Source organism: Protopterus annectens, chromosome 9.part0 (assembly GCF_019279795.1).
Source record: "Protopterus annectens isolate FY-2018-M chromosome 9.part0, PAN1.0, whole genome shotgun sequence".
Taxonomy (NCBI): domain Eukaryota; kingdom Metazoa; phylum Chordata; order Ceratodontiformes; family Protopteridae; genus Protopterus; species Protopterus annectens.
The window spans coordinates 53,586,443-53,597,240 of NC_056743.1; positions in this window are offsets into that span (position 1 = coordinate 53,586,443).

A 10,798-nucleotide genomic window follows, 5' to 3' on the forward strand; every position below is an offset into this window, starting at 1 on the left:
GAGTTACATGTGTTGTTAGCATATCTATGTATAGCTCGAAGAAACAGCCAATCCAAGCCTCCAATACAAATAATTCTCTTTCTAGAGAGAGAATTATTCATACTGGAGGCCTGGATTGGCTATTTCTTAGAGCTTTATTTGAGTACCTCGTGTGTCTTTGGTTCTTTTGTCATTGAGCATATCTAAGTATGACTGTAAATTCTTTTTTATTAGACCTGTTGTTCCTACTTCTATTGGAACTATATGCTTATCTTTCTTCCACATTGCACTTGTCTCTGTCTGCAAATCCTGGTATTTTATGACTTTTTGTCCCTCTGTATGTAAGACAGACTCTGTAATCACTCATTGTAGCAATTTTAATAATCAATACTACTTTTGTCTTTTTTCATCAACTACTGTATTTGTTTTTTGCACATTTGTTTTTTGAACTGTTGGCAAGGTGAGATCCCCCGTGATATAAACTTCATCATTTTCGATAATGCTTTGAGGTTAATCTTTCCAATGCTTCTCAGCCACTTCTGTATTGTAGGGTTTGCACAATCCCTAGTACAACAGTCTTGCCACATTATTATGCCTTTCAGTGTACAGGTCCTCTACCATGAGCCCATCACACCCAGCAACAAGATATGTGACTGTTTCCACTACTTTTTTTACAGAACCTACACTGTCTGTTTCTCCCAAATGTTCAATTGTTTTAGTAAAATTATGTGTACACAGTCCACTATCTTGGGCTGCTATTATTAGCCTTTCATTTTTGGTTTTCGCCTATCTTTCCCATTTCTACATCAAATCTTGGTCAACATGAGGTTGTTCCTGAAGATCTCTACTTGTCAGTGTATTTATGGATTTTCTAATTTTCTTTCCTTCTCTTCTGATCCCCTTCCTTATATTCTTTCTTTTGTTTTTGACACATTTTGTTTTTGTCTGATTTTTGTCTTTTTCTGGTTTCATTTCTGTTCTCACTTTACATTGACACACTTCTGCTAAACTAAGCAACAATGTCATCTTAGACTTCTTTTCCTTGTGTTTTAAAACTTTCACTGTTGGGAACTGGAGCATCTTTCTTATTTTCCTGACCAAGTGATGCAATAAATTTTGGTGCCGTTCAGTCACCCCAAAACTATAAGTTTGAACAAGAAGGGCAAACTGATTTATTGCTTTGATTTTATTCCTAGATGTCAAAGCAGTTTTCAATATTACATTTAGTCTTCTGAATTATTCCTTACTGAGTTTTATTCTCATTGTATTCCTGTTTTAGTGCCAGTACTTCCATCAGTTCCCAAATATGTACACACTCCCTCCTGCTCAGGTTCTTTTATATCACTTCCCTGTCCTAGACTGATATTTGCTGTGCTGCAGCTTTTCTCTTTTAAATATTGCCTTTGCACATTTATCAAGAGCAAATGAAATTCTTATATCACATGAAAATGTTTTAACCATTTGTAGTTGTGTTTTCATCTCCTTTTCTGAGAAACTATACAATTTTATGTCATCCACAAAAACTAGGTGAGATGTCCTGAAATAAGGTTGGCTTCTGGGAGCCAAGTTGTAACCAAACCCTAATCTGTTAACGTCAAAACAAAACTGCAGCTGTTAACAAGAATCATCTTAGAATACCCCCTTTGAATTTTTATTCCCAGGATAATAATTTGCTCTTTGTCATGGCTCAGCTGCAAAATGGTTTGCCACTGTTTTATGGTCACTGTAATGTAATTGATCAATGCAGGGCGTATCTTAGACAAGTTCATAGTTCATAGGTTGGTACTAGGCAAACTGCCCTTGTGGACCATTTTAAGCATAGCCAATCACCCCTTATGAGAATCAAACCCTGTACCTTGTGTCTTTAAGGTAAGCACCTTAACCATTATGCCAACCTCCCACCCACAAGTGTAAGTACTCCTTTATCCATGCCATACTTATATTCTCTCCTGTTTTACAGTTGTGTATTATGGCTTCATCTACAAACAAGCCTTTGTTCCATATGACTTGCTTTTGTTATCCTTTAGTTCTACTGCCCTTACTGAATTTTTCTATAAATGACTATAAACTCTGCATGAAGTCCAGTATATAGCTAACAAATTGTTGGGAGGCAAGTTTTTGGTGAGTTGTTTTTAGGAAGGCTTGCAGGTTCATTCTTAAGGAGGAGTATTTCTTTTCCTGCTGTTAACCAATTAGATGCATATAAGTAGTTCTTTCTCAGGGGTAAATCTGTGTGTAAAGATGTTAGTACTTTTAATTAGAAGTTACGTACTGCATCTAGGCTTGGGGTTTTCTAATTAGGAACTTTTCTTCATTTTGTCTCAGTTTCTCTGGCTGTTACTTCATTGCATTTTGTAGCCTCTACGTTAGACCCCCTACTGCTTCTTTTAATTCTTCTCTCCATTCAGCATCTTTGCTATGTTCAACAGGGTCTTCATAAACATGTCTGTCAAAAAGTTGAGGTGGTTCTATTATTTTTGCTCTGTTTCCCAGTTCCCTGTAAAACATTTTTGGGTCATCAGTGGATTGATTATTTTGCACTTTTATATTTATTCTAAGTCTTACTGCATGTGCTGATATCTTTAGTTTAGTAATGGAAATAGTATATTTATAAATCATGATCTGTTTTAATAGTGTGTGTTACTTTTATCATGTCTGTCTTTGTATGTATTTTTGATTATCTGTTCCCTTTTTATATTCTTCTAGCAGTGATACTTCTTGTATTAATTGCTTTATAGTTTTCGGTATTTAATGCTTCTGTGGTAACGGCAGTGGCGACTGGTGACTTCAAATTAAAGGAGGGCTGCAGGAAACACACATGAATGGGTAGGGCCAATGGGAAAGGGTGTGACCAACTAGAAATGGGTGGAGCTATGCTCAAAACCACAACAACTGGAACTTTAATTAAATACGCTGCCCTGGGTGCCAAACCGTCATTACGAGAGTCCAATCAAGACAAATGAAGTGTAGAAGAAAAAAGTATTTCAATCCATTGGCTACATGACAACTTACTTAATATCTAGATGGAAACACAAAGGTTGTGAAGTATGAAAAAATAAATTGCTTTTTAAATACATTACTGGAATGCCTGTCAAAATCAAGTATAAAAAAAACAAGCAGCACTCAGCTCAAACCACTTCTCCTTGTACTGCAGTTCTAATTATAATTTATATTCAGCTTTATAAAATTACCAAGTAACATGCTGAAAGTAACAATCTCTGTGATACCCCTGAAAAAATATTTTGAGCTCTCTCTGCTTAAAATATTTTGATCTGCTTACTTGCTTGGTGTGATGGATTTGCAGTGTTCTTAAGACACTCAGTCTTGCTGGCTGGATTCTGCTAAAATTCAAAGTCTAGTTATATTTGCATTCACAGTCTGTTGCATACAGAAACTTGCAGAATATACACTGATGAGAGAATATACTTTGCAGCATCCACTTTAGAGAGCAGTAACAAATAACTTTTTATAATAAACCAAACGGAAACACGTTACAGCTTAAAAGTACTGTTCCAACTTTACTTCTCATATAGTACAGATGATGTGAGAGATATAACATTTACCTTAGGACTTGTGTCCCTACCATACCTCTAACATAGCTGGATTTATACAGCTTTTTATATACAGTTTTAGTCCTGTAGAAACAATACTAAGCTTCCTTGTTTAACAATGACTTGTAAGAGACCAGCTTTTCTGACAGTGTGAATATCCTGTAACAGTGTCCTGATGTCCATGTAGAAAAACATATTTTTGAGAAAACACATTGTCAGAGATCAGCTTTTCTGACAGTGTGAACATCCTGTATTTTATTTGGATCTTTGTATAAAAAACATCTGTTCTTGTGCCATATCCTGTATTCCATGCAGAAAAACATATTTTTGAGAAAACACATTGTCACAGTGTCATAAACATATCCTGTTGTTTTAGGAAACATATTGTGTCCATTTTTATATGCAGAATAACATGTCAGTGTTCTTTAAAAGCAGATTTTGCATTTTTGTTCTTGCATACATCCTGTTTGAGTCTGTAAGGGAAAAATGTCCATTCTTTAAAAGCAGATTTTGTATTTTTGCTCTTGCATACATCCTGTTTTGAGTCTGTAAGGGAAGAATGTCCATTCAGCAGATTCCTTTTCCAAGCCATGGTCATTTAGTATGACTGCTGATCACATATTACTAAACTTTGTTTCTGCATTTAAGCAAGCCTTTTCTTTCAGCATATTTACAACATAATTAATTTCAGATTTATATTCATAAAATCTAACAATTCCCTCTGTTTTTAAACATACTCAAAACATTTTATATAGAAAACACAAGAAACAAACCTTTAGTTTGATACAACAAATCAAAATGCAATTTTACATAGTTAATACAATGATATTAAAGTATTACTACCAAAACTGAATGTATTTAACAACTTTTTCTTTTGCAGACCATTCTGTGAAAATATTTTATCAGTTATGAGCTGTGTCTGCTTTAATGTTATTTTTTTAACATGATCAATTTATTCTTTTGCAATCACAGAATTTAATTTATGACTTAGAACTGTTCCATTAACTCTTTGCAGCTGTTAAATTAACTATGAGACAATAACTATGTGCTACTGCAAGCATTTATACACTACTGAAAACACACAATTTCAATGTCATTTTAACCATAACATTGTGGTCATGTCTTTGAACTGCCCATTAACATCTTGGTAAAGTACTGAACTGGGCTTAGATAATAAATATTTGAAAGCAATTATTTTACTGGGGTAAAACCAATGATATTACAACTTGACAAATTACTTTTAAACTTATTACAATGTATTCTGTACAGTATGTATTTACATAGACTGTTTGCTGTTCATGCATTTCAATCTAGTAGGTATACTGGACCCACTTTTTTAAATATGTTTTTTTCACACATATTCATTACTAGACATTAATTTCATTTGTACTGAATTTTTCTGCATTTGTACATACAAAGACTATAAAGTACATTTAGTCTAATCTTACAAATTTAATAACATTAATATTGAGCAAAATATTGGAAAATGTTTGTCTCTTTAGAAGTATCTAGTGGAATTGACACCAAATCCATATGTCCTGTTATTTTAAACTACATACTCAGCAATCAAAATATTCATGCTTTTTTATACCAATATTGTTTTGCCAAAAACATATTAAAAATAGTGACCATTCTTGCTATTAGAAACATTTATGCATTTTGCATATCATTATTCTCTCTTAAAGCAATTTTAAATAATCTCTTGTTTTTTCTAAACAATAAAATAATAACCATTATGATAGCTATTAACAACTTGTAAAATATCTTATCCTGTCAGGTTTAATCCAGTTTACCAGTATTTCTAATATACTAATACCTGTTTTTCCCTCTCCCTAAAAGAGTATTGTCAAGAAGGAATGAGATATTTTTTCCTGTAGCTTTATTTTAGACCCTTATTATTTATTTTTATGTAGCTTTATTTCAGACCCTTGTTGTTTATTTTTTCTGTAGCTTTATTTCAGACCCTTGCTGTTTATTTTTTCTATAGCTTTATTTCAGACCCTTGTGCAGTGCTGCTTATACAGTCAGTGTAAAACTGAGAAAGTGCCCCTCCCCCTTATACAGTCAGTTTAAAACTGAGAAAGTACCCCTCCCCCTGTAGTACTTCAGCACTGTTTAGCTGCTTTATGCTGTGAGAATAGAATGTATGTCAGCCTAACACTATGGTTATATATTTATTTTATTAAATTATGAACTTTTGTCTGATTTGATAATTTTTTATAAAGCTTTTGCTGTTTACTACCACTAGTAGGCATTTACACCCTCCTGCACAATTGATTTGAACTGTATATATACTATAGCCCATTTGCTGGCTGTACTTGATACAACTGAGGTTTTTTTTGTCCTTTTAACATTTACTTGCAAACAGATTATAAGTGACATCTATGCACAATTGTGGCATTTTATGACAATTACTAAATAGTGTTGCTTGTAAACATTTTAACAATTATGTTTTAATAACAATGATGCTTTAGAAAAACTCAAGCTACTTGCCTGGCAATCAGTCTTGTTGTTTATCTTATCTTTCCAGCATTTCCTGTAACTATTCATCTAGTCTAGGAAGGTCAGAGCTCACATTTCATACTCTGTAAACTATAGTTAATTCTTTTAGCATTTTTCCTTTTATGTGATTGTGATTTGCATAACTGCATTTATACAACATAAATAGACATCATTTTACAATTACCTTACATGGATTTCAGTATTTTTTTAAATTTATTTAACTATTTAACTGTCCTGCCATTAATTGTACAAAAACTGTTTGAATAATACCATCTATGATTTTCTTTTTAAAATTCAGAACTTTAACTGTTTGGTGTTACTATATAATTATAAACAAATTGTAAAAAACAAAATAGATATTAGTTTAACCAACACATTTATAGTTATATTATTTATATTTGCTGTTGTCTGCCTGTTATTCTTGTGTATTGTAACAGATGTACTCTAGATGAAAAGAACACACATGCATGTCTGTCTTGTATATGTATATCTTTATACAAGCATGTCATGTCTTGTGACTTTAAATTTTTACTCATCTATTTTTATTTAATTTATATATTATAATACACTAGAACAGTTTTGTTTACCTTTTGACTGTGCTAATGAATGGCATTCATATGCTTTACTTTACTGTAGTACTGATAGATGTCTTGCTTTAACTGAATGAAAGTAAAACATTTAAGAATGATTTGTCCAGACATCAGATCCTACCATCCTACCATGTATGTTTAACCATTTTCAAAACATAAACATATTATAAAATATATTTCTTTTGCACAGATTAGCTGTGTATGCAGGAAGTTCCCAGTCTCTGTCAGTTCAGCTAATTTATTTCCTTTATCCTGCAACTTCTGTTGAATTTTTTGTAATGTTGCATGGTCTTTCTGACATTCTTTAGTAAGCTGTTCTGCTGAATTTGAAACTCCTATGCACTTTTGAAAAGATGTATGTATAACTTGTCTAAGCTTCCTGAACTCATTGTGTCTGTCTTTTAGAAGTTTACTACATTCCTTTGTAACAAAATGTACTAGGGGTTCTATCAGTAACTGATTTGACTCACATGTGGTGACAGGACATAACTGTTCAACATCAGAATGTAATGGAAACACTTTACCCTTAGTTAATTCTTCAGATCTGTCTTTACAGTCTATTTTTTCGCAATATGATGCAATATTATTTTATGACATAATACACAAAATGCAGTTTTTGTTGAATCACACAATAAACATTTGTCATATTTCACATGGTTTTCTTTGAGATACCAGTCAAATATTGTAATACATTTGCATAATGCCTTACTATCAACCTGCCCTAATAAGGTTTTACATTTACTAATGTGCTGTGTATACCAACATAGCAATTTTTTACATTTGCTTAAATTATGCATGAAAATATCCATACTGTCGAATCTAATATCCAGACTTTTTAATATCCAAACTGTCGAATAGCAACCATACTAAAAAATGTGACGTAGAAAAAAGTCTTACCAGTGAGCAAGAAAACAGGTGATCAGGCTGTTGTTGCAGATGGCTGGAAATTTTTCAAAGTCACTTGAGAAGCTGGGAAAGCACAACAGGCAGTGAACTATTGGGCTAGTGGATATCCCCCTTTTCTTGAAGAATTTATGGCACTGTGAATTTCTTGAACTAGTCTCACTCCGGATTGTAGATGTCTAAAAAACTTTACTACTGCAAGCTGCATAAACTGGAATACTTCTGTTTAGGATTTACAGATACGTACAATGTTAGTTACTGCAATTTAACTGAAGTGACCCTCTGCAGGGCTTACCATCAATCCTCCTGTGGTTGAATGCAGATTGTAGGTTCAAATGCAGGCTAGCTTGCCATTGAAAAAATATTATATGGAGCTAGTCACTCAGCTGCCTCGCCATTGAAAAAATATTTTGAGATTTACTTGCTTACTGCTTGGTGCTTCTTGCTGTGGGATGGATCTGATGTGTTCTTAAGACACTCAGTCTTGCTGGCTGGATTCTGCTAAAATTCAAAGTCTAGTTATATTTGCATTCACAGTCTGTTGCATACAGAAACTTGCAGAATATACACTGATGAGAGAATATACTTTGCAGCATCAACTTTAGAGAGCAGTAACAAATAACTTTTTATAATAAACCAAACGGAAACACGTTACAGCTTAAAAGTACTGTTCCAACTTTACTTCTCATATAGTACAGATGATGTGAGAGATATAACATTTACCTTAGGACTTGTGTCCCTACCATACCTCTAACATAGCTGGATTTATACAGCTCTATATACAGTTTTAGTCCTGTAGAAACAATACTAAGCTTCCTTGTTTAACAATGTCTTGTAAGAGACCAGCTTTTCTGACAGTGTGAATATCCTGTAACAGTGTCCTGATGTCCATGTAGAAAAACATATTTTTGAGGAAACACATTATTCTGTATTCTATTTGGAGAATTGCTTATCCTGTAGAAACAATACTAAGCTTCCTTGTTTAACAATGTCTTGTAAGAGACCAGCTTTTCTGACAGTGTGAATATCCTGTAACAGTGTCCTGATGTCCATGTAGAAAAACATATTTTTGAGAAAACACATTGTCAGAGATCAGCTTTTCTGACAGTGTGAACATCCTGTATTTTATTTGGATCTTTGTATAAAAAACATCTGTTCTTGTTTCATATCCTGTATTCCATGCAGAAAAACATATTTTTGAGAAAACACATTGTCACAGTGTCATAAACATATCCTGTTGTTTTAGGAAACATATTGTGTCCATTTTTATATGCAGAATAACATGTCAGTGTTCTTTAAAAGCAGATTTTGCATTTTTGTTCTTGCATACATCCTGTTTGAGTCTGTAAGGGAAAAATGTCCATTCTTTAAAAGCAGATTTTGTATTTTTGCTCTTGCATACATCCTGTTTTGAGTCTGTAAGGGAAGAATGTCCATTCAGCAGATTCCTTTTCCAAGCCATGGTCATTTAGTATGACTGCTGATCACATATTACTAAACTTTGTTTCTGCATTTAAGCAAGCCTTTTCTTTCAGCATATTTACAACATAATTAATTTCAGATTTATATTCATAAAATCTAACAACCCCCACTTGTAAACATGTTTCTTATCCAAAAAAGACCTGCTGCCTGACAACAACTATCTACTTGTTTCATAGAGAACACATGATCAAAGTAAAAAATGAACAGCGAATAAGAAACAAGCTCAAGATAAATTGCTTAAAGGATTACTGCACAAGTTTTGGACCACACATGATAGATTGGCATTCTGTTTAGTTTACGGGTAAAGCCTGCAAAGATGACTGCAAGTCTCCAACAAATGTAATGAGCGTCTGAAAATACTGTAATCCTGACCTTTATTACAAATACTGTCATATGCATTTCAATACCTAAGGCTTATACGTTATCTAGTTATGCAAATATTCTCTGCATGGCAACAATGAAAAGGCTTTCAATGTTGGCAATTCTTTAACAGTATGCTTATTAAAGCTTATTTGCATCTTACAATCTCCAACAAGCTTACCTGATGGTCATTAAAGCATTGCTACTTTAATACAGAGCAACAAGGCACTGCAACAACATGCATTTTCTGAATAATAAGAAGCATAAATCAACAGTATAAAAATATGACAGAAAACCAGAACATTCTGCAAAATCAAGGACATGAAAAGCCACGGTCGTACTTGTGGTCTACCTTGGATGGGGGAATACTCTGTACACTTACACTGCATAACTGCTCCTTGCCTTGCTTGGACACATCCAGAGCCACTACAATGGGGAGTGGAGTGCAACAAGTAGGTCACAGTTTGAAATGTCTCTGGCTGACGGTGATGGCTCTGACACTCATACCTCTCAACCTCAGAGCAAGAAATCTGGACAAAGCCATACACAGAAGTGGGACACAGGCCCAAAAATAAAGACAATGTTTAAATATTGCTCTTATAAACTTAGAAAGATAATAGAATAGTAGTAGGTCTTGCATTAGTATGACATTTTGAAGGGTATGAAATCTGAAACTCAAATGTCTGCCATTATTTTCTAACTTCAATCTTTAATGATTTGCTACTAGTTTGCCAGAAAACCACAATTTTATGAAAAAACAGACCAAATATGTTATGCAAAAATGCCACACAATACAGTTGGAAACCTGTCAAAGAAGGGACACATTTTTAATATTAGCACTGTTAACTTGAGCAGCTGACAAAATAAGAGCTTCTACATGCATTTCTGAAATAAAAGTAATCTATAACTCTGATCATTACAGTTATTTATAATTGTAAACCCTCCACGTTTTCTTCCAAAATTGCCATTTTGCAGAGGGATTATTAGGGGGAGAGCAACATTTTGAGCCAAAATTGGAGACAGTTGAGAGGTTTGGATATTTCTAATTCTATAAAGCGATTTATTTGCACGTACCTCTCAACCTCTTAATGCAGAAAATCTGGATAAGGCCAAATATATTGGGGGAACATACAAACAGTACTAAAAAGACAGTTGATAGAATAACAGGTCTTGCTTTAGCATGCATTTTTACTGAAGGTTATGATGTCTGAAATTCAATGTCTGTCATTATTTAGTGACTTCATTCCTAAATGATTTGGCAGAAAACCACAGATTTTATGAGGAACAAACCAAAAATAAGAAGCAAAAATATATTCATTCTACAAAATTCTGGACAGTTGAGAGGTATAGTTCAGCAGGGGTTGCCTGAGTTTTCTGCCCTTCCCCCCCTCACAAAATCATGGTCGAATGAAGTGTCCCCCCTGCAGCCAT